This window comes from Pongo abelii, chromosome 19, assembly GCF_028885655.2.
Source record: "Pongo abelii isolate AG06213 chromosome 19, NHGRI_mPonAbe1-v2.0_pri, whole genome shotgun sequence".
Lineage (NCBI taxonomy): Eukaryota > Metazoa > Chordata > Mammalia > Primates > Hominidae > Pongo > Pongo abelii.
This window is the reverse complement of record NC_072004.2, coordinates 86,947,974-86,956,394: the sequence shown is the minus strand read 5'-3', so window position 1 is coordinate 86,956,394 and position 8,421 is coordinate 86,947,974.

Genomic DNA, 8,421 nt, shown 5'->3' with positions numbered 1-8,421 from the left:
CTTGAACTTCCCTTGTGCTGATACACCCGTAAGAAACTTGAAAGGAATTCTTTCCTTATTCACCACTTTGTTTAGAGGAAGTGAGGTTTGGTATCTTTAAAAGGATAGAAATCTCTAAAATTGCCATGTTACATAAGGCATAACCTATTAAGCAATGGACCATTGATCTACCTGAAAGAATAATCATAGGGCATTCTATATATGACTGGGGTTCCAAGCAGTGTTATAAAGTGAATAATAACTATTATTTCTTTACAATTTTGGAGTATTGGAATTAATTAAATTAATTAATATTAAATAAATGTTTCTTTCTTTCTTTTTTTTTTTTTTCCTGAGATGGAGTTTTGTTCTTATTGCCAAGGCTGGAGTGCAGTGGCACAATCTCGGCTCACTGCAACCTCCACCTCCTGGGTTCAAGTGATTCTCCTGCCTCAGCCTCCAGAATAGCTGGATTATAGGCACCCGCCACCATGCCCAGCTAATTTTTGTATTTTTAGTAGAGATGGAGTTTCACCATGTTGGCCAGGTTTGTCTTGAACTGACCTCAGGTGATCCGCCTGCCTCGGCCTCCCAAAGTGCTGTGATTACAGGCATGAGCCACCATACCCGGCCTAAATAAATATTGCTAAAATGAAAATAAAAATCACCTGTAATTCTCAAAGTTAATAACTACTCTTTACATATTTGTCTTTCTTTCCATCGATTGAGATCCTAGTGTGTATAAAGTTCTAGTACTTTATGCTTCTCGCTTAACATTTTAGTAGAAATAATGTCCCATATTTTAAAATATATTTGATTTAACATTTTGTGGTAAAGATGGTCCATAATTTGTTTACTTATAGTGGGTGTTAGATACTTAGATGCTAATAGTATTTTAAATTATCAATAAGCTATGGAGATCACCTTTATACATAAATTGTTGTCCAGTTTGACTGTTTCCCTTTGAAAGATTACTAGAATAATAATACTGTTTTAAAGATGATAAAGTACCTTAGGAAGATGAAAAGAATTAACCTTTCGAGAAACATATACCTTAAGCAAACCATCTGCCCACTCCAAGGCTTTTACTGTCACTATTTTATAACCCTATGGCATTTTGCATTAAAGGCAACTGACACAAACACGTATTAATGAATTTGCATGCATTTTAACTGTATGTATGAGTTAAATAGAGAATGTACATTGGTGAAACAAAAATACATAGGATATTCATCATCATTTTAGGGAGTAATTTAAAATTTTTATTAAGGGGTTATCAATGAGGGTTTGAGCACAAAATTCTTCTCCTTATATATGTTCACACATATACATGTATATGCACACAAACATACAGACACACATGGTAATTACAATATCCTTAGCAAAGTCAAGCCAGACTATAACTGGAATCTTTGGTAACCTTACCTAATTTTTCAGTATTGGAGCCATTTTCATACATGTACGAAGAACCACAGTTTTTTTGTGCTATCCTGGACCCAGGTCTTTGTGAAGTCATGTGGTGGCGCCTTAATATTTTTGTCATATATCAGCTCTCTTACCTGTTCTAACAGTTTATTCTAGAGGAGGAAAATAAAAACCTACAAGGAAAGAAAGTTCTCACTGCTCTGAAAGCTGCATTTATGAAATTTAACAAGGAGACTGATTAACATTTTTAAATGCTATCAAATTTAAAATTTAAAATATGGACAGGGTCTGCATCCAACAATGAATAACAAAATTTTGTGGACAAACCCTCCTCCCCGACTCTGTGACAATGAGTAGAAAAATCAGAAATAAAACATCTTACACTCAAAGCAGCAAGGAAAGCAACTGACAGCTGACTTCTCAAAAGAAACAAAAGACATAAACGTATAGAAGAGGAAAAAGTACAGAGAAAAAAAATCACTGTCAAATCTGAATTCTGTATCTAGTTAGAAATACTCTTCAGCAATGAAGGTAAAATAATGACACTATTAGGGAAGCAAAAATTGAGGGAATTTTTCTGCAGCAGTCTCACATAAAGTCCCCTTTGCTGTAATATACCTGAAAATGAATCATTGCTCTAGATCTATGAAAATAAATTATAGAATATTATGAATAATTTTAAGCTAAAACTTTGAAAATTTACAATAATAAAATCCCTAGAAAAATGGAACTTGTACTGACAAAAAAAAGGAGATAGTCCTTTATGTATTTACAAAAATGAAATCTAGAATTTAAAAAGTCCTACACAAAAAAATTACAAGTCAGTATTGAATGGTAATTCTACCAACTATTTAAAGGAAAAAAATATAATGGAAAAGTAAATATAACAGAAAAACTGATAATTTCCCAATTCTTTTTGTGAGGTCAGTATAACTTTCATACCAAAACATGGCAAGAAAATTACAGATTAACCTCCCTTATAAATATATATGCAAGACATTCTGAGAAAAATATTAGCAAATCCATTTTGAAATATTGAAAGAGACAGCATGTTATAACTAAGATGGATTTACACAGAAATAGAATATTAATTAATATTTGAAAACCAAACCTATCAAAGTAATCACCCCATTAACAAAAGCAGAAAAATCATATGATCATTTCACTTGATGTACTCACTTGATATAATTCTATATTCATTCATAATAATAATTTCTAAAAAAACTTTTAATAACCTTAAATAGAAAATAACATCCTTAATACAATAAATGTTACCTAAAATATATCTATAGCAAATGTATTATTTATTATTGAAATATTAAAGTTTTGGGATTGGGAAGGAGACACTATCCTCATTTCCGGAAGCATTATGCTGAAAGTTTTAGCAACTGTCATAGGTCAAAGGTGTAAAAAATGTATAAGAATTGTAAAGGAAGAAATAAAATTGTCAAAACTAATAGATGGTATCATTATAAATACAGAAAATATTTACAATCAATAATTAAATTTAGCAAGGCCATTGTATATAATATCAGCATAAAACTTTAATTGCATATGCATACATTAACAAAACAAACATTTTAATTTTAAAAGTAGTATCTAAATTAGCATAAAAAAACTCATCAAATACAATTAAGTTTAATGAAAACGAGGAAAGATTATTAGACAAAATCCATAAAACATTGAGAAAAATTAAAATCTATTTTTCCATTTGAATCTCTATATTTCCAGTCAAAATAGTGCTTAAGTCTCTATTCACAGATATTCTTTTTTTAAAATTTAACTTTTAAGTTCAGGGGAACATGCTCAGGTTTGTTACGTAAGTAAACTTGTGTCATGAGGGTTTATTGTACAGATTATTTCATCACCCAGGTTCTAGTACCCATTAGTTAATTTTCCTGATCCTCTCCCTCCTCCCACCTTCTACCCTCCAATAGGTCCCAGTGTATGTTCCACTCCTCTATGTCCATGTCTTCTCATCATTTAGCTCCTGTGTCTAAGTGAGAACATGTGGTATTTGGTGAGAAAAAAGTTAAAGAAAATCTAAACACATTAAGGACAATGTGTTCATAATGAAAAGATGTCAGCTTTCCTCAAAATGATTAATAGATTTCATATAATCCCGTAAAAAATCCAGTTGGAACTGATAGGACAATTCTAAAATGTATATGAAAGTGAATAAGCTCAAGAATGATTCTAAAAATCTTGTAAAGGTATGGAGCTAGAGATGATGCACTACTGTGCATAAAAACAATCTAAAACTGCAGGATTAAAAGAGTGTGGAATTGATGGTAAGATGAGCCAATTGAGCAGAACAGGCAGTGAGGAACAGGCCCATACATATGGAGATACTTGATTTTGGGCAAGGTAGCACTGCAGAACAGTAAGTGATGTTTGGTCAATGGATAATGCATATGGAACAGAAAATACATATCACACCTGTTAAAAGGAAAACTTTAGACAAATTAACAGAGTTTAATTGAATAAAGAATGATTTTTCAATCAGGCAGCCCCTGAAACAGAATAGGTTCAGAGACACTCCACCACAGCCACGTGGTGGAAGAAGACTTTTGGACAGAGAAAGGAAAGCAATGTACAGAATATGGGAAGTGAGATATGGAAACAGCCAGATTGGTTACAGTTTTGTGTTTGCCTTATTTGAACATGGTTTGAGCAGTTGGCTACCTTTGGTTGGCTGGCATTCAGTGATTTGGCACAAGAGTAGGTTATAGTCTGTTTACACACCCAGTTAGGTTACAGTTCACAGGGTACAGAGAAACCTTTAGGCCAAGCTTAAAATACATAAGGAGGCAGTTTTAGGCTATGCTTAATTTAACACACACCACTTTGATTACCGATAAAATAAAACATAGAAAACTGTAAGTGTCTGGTTGACAGAGATTTCTTTTATAAGAAACAAAAGACTATAAACCATAAATTAAAACACCGATACACTGATGACATTAAAATTAGGAACTTCTATTCATAAAAAAGAATTTAGTAAGCCACAGATTGAGAGAAAAGATTTGCAACACAGAAAATGTACAAAATGTTTGGTTTCATAATGTATAAACATTTTTTAAAAGTCAATGGGAAAAAGATAACACAATATAAGCATAGGGAAGATACTTGAATACGCATTTCACAAAGGGGGATACCCCAGTAGTCAATGAACATATGAATAAATGTTCAATCTCATTGTTCATCAAGGAAATGCAATCCTTTTGGAAAACTGTCAGTATCTACTGAAATTGAACATGTGTATGCCATATGACTCAATTCCAAGCTTAGGTATATGTCCAATGAAATGCTTACACATGTATAGCAAAGACATGCACAGGAATGTTGATAGCAGCACTATTCATAATGGCTTCAAATTGGAGGCAATCTAAATGTCCATCAACAGGTGAATGGATAAATACTTGGTGGTATATTCACACAGTGGAATACTACATACTATGTAAACATTTACAAACTACTTCTAGACAAAAGCTGGTGGATCTCACAAATACAATGTTGAAAGAAGGAAACCAGATAGAAAAAGTACAGACTACATGATCCCATGCAAGCAATGTTTAACAGTAGACAAAACTAAGAAATGGGTGGAATTCAGGAAGGTTATCTTATTGGGGAATGGGGGCAAAATAGGGACTTCCAGAGGGCTGGCAATAATCTAATTTATCACTTATAGATATGCTCATTATGTGAGCATTCATCACAGTGTATACTTGGAATCAGTGCACTCTTACTATATTTCAATTAAAAAATATTTTAATACAAACATTTAGAAGCTCTGTCCTAAGTCCTTTGGAGGGTACAAAAATGTTAGTAGCACACATCTTAGCCTTCAAGGAATTTACAGAGCAGTAAGAGAGATAAGCAAACATTTGATTAATTATACTCAAGATCCAAGCTTTGAAGTGAAAGAATAGAAAGAAATATGTAATAAAATCAAAGAGGAGAAAATTAATTCCAAAAAGAAGCTCAGCTTAAGTTTCATGGAGGCAACAGATTTTGAGCTGAATTCAGAAAGGTGAGCTTTTTATAGGTAACGGCAAGAAAATAAGCATTTCTTTTAAAGGAAACAGTATGAATAAATAATAAAGGCGTAGACATCCTGAGCATATTTGAGAATGTCAGGTTGTCTATTATCCTCTCAAGATAGGATTCATATTAGCTAGAGAGAGAAAACTGGAAGGTAGTTTGGGGGTAGAGTCCATAAAGTGCTGGATGTAACCCTAAGATAATGTACCAGCAACTTTCCAAACAATGAGAAGAATGTGAGCTCTGAGACACAAACCAACTTCAGAAGCCACTGGACTTTCACCCAGGCAAAAAGGAAAAATCTTCTGGGTAATGGTTAAGCCTGTGGATTCTAGGACAAGTTTTAACCTGATTCTATTTCTTACTAGCTTTGTGGCTTTTTGTGAGTTATTTATCCTCAGTTTCCACCTTTAGAATATAATAAGAGTAACAGGTGAGCCTTATAGGATTGATGTGAAGGTTAAACAAATTAATGGGAACACTTAGAATCTTAACTGGCACAAGGCAAGTACTTAACAAAGTTTAGCCAATGTTATAATTCTAATTCAGTGATTATTATTACAATTACTGATATTTTCAAAGAAATAATCATTAAGGCCCAGCTAGGTTACCAATTGGAATCTTGGGAAGTATTTTCCAAACATAGCTTTGGGAGCAATCAGAGAAGTTTGATTGGGTTTTGAAATAAATATTAGATTTTTGCAAGCAAGTTGTACCTGGGGCACTACTTATGATATTTTTTAAAATGTGAAACCACAAATAATGTTGTTGAGGTTTAGAAGCAATTTTCTGTTAATATCTAAGTTGCAAATTCAAGATTGAATGTTAGATTTAGAATTTTTTTCTCAAAATCTTTGAACGACTGTATCTTGACTTGGGGACAGCAGAGTACGGAATATTCGGAAGCAGTCTTTTGTTTCTGAGATTTGTGTGATGTTAGACTGGATTAGAGGTAGTGAAAATGTTATCATCCAACCAGGTTTTTCTTGTCTGCCACCCAGAAAAAGCCCATACACTGAGATAGCAGATGTTGCAGCAGAGAAAGAGTTTAATAATTGCAGAGCGGCCAAGACAGGAGCATAGGAGATACTTCTCAAATTACTTCCCTGATAATTTGGAGACTAGGGATTTTAAGGGTGGTTAGGTGGGAAGGGGACTAAGGAATGGGTTCTACTTATTAGTTGGAGTAGGGATGAAGTCATAGGGCTGCCAAAACTGTCTTTGTGCACTGAGTCAGTTCCTGGGTGGAGATCACTGGTCCAAGTGGTATCAGTTGATCATCAGAAAGCAAAATCTGAAAAATATCTCAAAGACTAGTCTTAGGTTTCACTATAGTGATGTTATCAATGGGGGCAATTAGAGAAGTTACAAATCTTGTGATCAGAGCTACATGACTCGTAAGCAGTAGGCGATTATAGAAAGCAAGCCAGGAAACAATGACTGTTTACTGTTCAACTATGACTATATCTTAGCAGAATTCAGGCCCCTATCAAAATTTTAACCTTGTGGCTTTTCATTAGCTTTACATTGGTGGTTTGGTCCCCAGACAGGTAGGGAGTTAGCTTTGAAATGGGACTATTATTACCATTGCTTTAAAATTAAACTATAAACTAAATTCGTCAGTTAAATGATAAACTAAATTCTTCCCATAATTATCTTAGCCTATGCACAAAAGTGAGAAAAGACAGTTAGCTTGTGAGGCTAGAAGCAAAATGGAGTCAGTTATGTTAGATTTCTCACTGTTATAATTTTTCAAAAGCAGTCTCAAAAAGACCAGAGTACTATCAACTGTGGGAAAAAAAAGCAAAGTGATCATAAATATGTTTATCTACTGAGAAAAGAAAATAAATTTTATCTGAGAAAAGGAAGTTCTTTCAATTATCAGGCACAGAGAGACATTAAAATGAGATAGCAATCATGTCCTACTCTTCCTTTTAAGTTTCATCCTTGAAATTGTTTGTTCTTGCCACAGTAACTATAAATTAACCTAATAATTTGACACCCAGTCACTATAACCCATACTCTATGGCTTAACAAGTGTAGCCAATCCCTAATCAATGTTACTTCTGCAAACCTATGAGAATTCCTGACAAACAACTTTGTATCAGCCTACTCCCTGTCCACCTCTTTTGCCTTTACAAATTCACTTGTTACTGCTACTAATCAGAGTATATACTCAGGACAATTTCAATCTATGCTCCAGGGTAGCACTCCTCAGGCTGGGCCCAAATAAACTCTCTACTTACGTTAATTTTGCCTCAGCTTCTTCCTTTTAGGTTGACACTACCAACATCTGCTCAGATCCTTGCAACTGGTTCTGTCCCCAAATAACTAGTTATATTAGTCTGCTTAGACTGTTATAATAAATTATCACCAACTGGGTGGTCTAAGCAATGTAAATCTGTTTCTCACAGTTTCAGAGGCTGAGAACTCCAAGGTCAAGGTGCCAGCAAGATAGGTTTTATTATGAGGCCTCTTCTCTTAGCTTGTAGCCAGCTGCCATCTTGCTGTGTGTTCAGCATTTCTCTGAAATAAGTAGAAAAGTTGATGATTGGAGGAAAAAGAGAAATAGTGGAACAGTAGAAACAATAGAGGCAAAATTTCAGAAAGGATTATTAACCACTTCTCTGACCCTTTATTCTTCCTACCCTTCTTAACAAAAGAGGTTGGCCAAAGGCATGTTGAGATTTCAGTGAAACTCTGACAAATATTTTTCTTTATCTTTCTTTCTCTGTCTCTTTCTTTTCTTTTTTCTTTTCTTTTCTTTTCTTCTGTTTCTTCTCCTTCCTTCTTTTTTTTTTTTTTTTTTTTTTAGTTCATATAGTGATGTGTAACTTGTGGTAGAAAATTTCAATGTAATATTATGGCACTAAAGTAGAATACACAAAATCTTTAATCTAGAATTTTTTAATATAGAAATTTTTTGTAAGTCAAGAAATGTGGACCAAAGTCAGCAGAACAAAATACTTGGAT